Here is a 1,148-nt window from a genome sequence, read left to right as displayed (position 1 = left end):
CTGGCAGGAGACAATGATACCAGTATTAGAATATGGAACATGTTCAAAAGCTGAAAAAGAATAAAACAAAAGTAAAAAGACTCAGTGGAGTGAAACAATGATACCTGAATGTAGGGAGGCTATTCAGTGAAATTAGAATTAATGTTCTTAAAATGGATGGGCAAGATGAGGCTTATGGACATATATAGGGGAACATACACTGTTTCCCTGAAAATAAGACAGTGTCTTATATTAAGTTTTGCTCCCAAAGATGCACTAGGTCTTATTTTCAGGGGACGTCTTATCTTTCCTGTAAGTAGGTCTTATTTTCAGAGGACGTCTTACTTTCGGGGAAACAGGGTAGTAATTAGAATAATAGAAATACTCATAAGGGCTTACCCTCAGAAATTTTAGAAATTTTGATCTTGTCTGATGGTTTCTAGTCCTATGTATAATATCCAATATTCTTTTTTTTTAAAAAAATATATGGAACGCTTCATGAATTTGCGTGTCATCCTTGCGCAGGGGCCATGCTAATCTTCTCTGTATCGTTCCAATTTTAGTATATGTGCTGCCGAAGCGAGCACTCTTCTTTTTTTCTTATACAACATTTATTAGAGAATATATGAAATCATATATAATCAAAACAGTAAAATCATACAGAATCATATAAAATCAATACAATTACTGTTTTCTCATGGTTTAATTATTCTTTCTGAAGAAAAGTCAATCTTGACCTGTCTCTTATTACAAACGTAAGTGCAGAAAGCACTCTCAACGCTGGCCACACCACTCAGCATACCTGGGCATTTTTCTGCAGCAAATGACTTCAACTGCATTATCAGATGCCTGACATCCTCTTCCTTCGGAGTCTCTTCCACAACTTCTGTTGAAACGTCATGGGATTCACCACACAAGACTTTCTGGGATATCTTGTTTCTAGTTTAAATTTTTCAAGCCAACCACTTGATGCTTGGAAATCTGCCACCCCAAATTCCTGTGCGAATTTCTTTGCCACTTCTCCAATCATTGGTCCAGAGATCCGGGCATTAACTGCCCTCATTTGTTTGAACCAGCTTAATGTGACTTGATTGACTTCATCCAGGGAAGTTTTCCTCTTTTTCTGCTGTGGGTCTCCACTGTCTTTACTGTATTTCTCTAGGTACTCA

At 37.2% G+C, this 1,148-nt stretch overlaps 1 non-coding gene across 1 annotated transcript; it reads right to left on the bottom strand.

Moving 5' to 3' along the window:
• Window positions 1-459: 459 nt before the first annotated feature.
• Window positions 460-566, bottom strand: LOC128566086 (U6 spliceosomal RNA). Its single transcript, XR_008374382.1, has one exon. It is a non-coding gene; the product is annotated as a U6 spliceosomal RNA (small nuclear RNA).
• Window positions 567-1,148: the final 582 nt, after the last annotated feature.

Source organism: Nycticebus coucang, chromosome 14 (assembly GCF_027406575.1).
Source record: "Nycticebus coucang isolate mNycCou1 chromosome 14, mNycCou1.pri, whole genome shotgun sequence".
In the NCBI taxonomy this organism is placed as follows: domain Eukaryota; kingdom Metazoa; phylum Chordata; class Mammalia; order Primates; family Lorisidae; genus Nycticebus; species Nycticebus coucang.
Note: the sequence above shows the minus strand (reverse complement) of the source record. Positions and strands in the feature narration are given on the sequence as shown.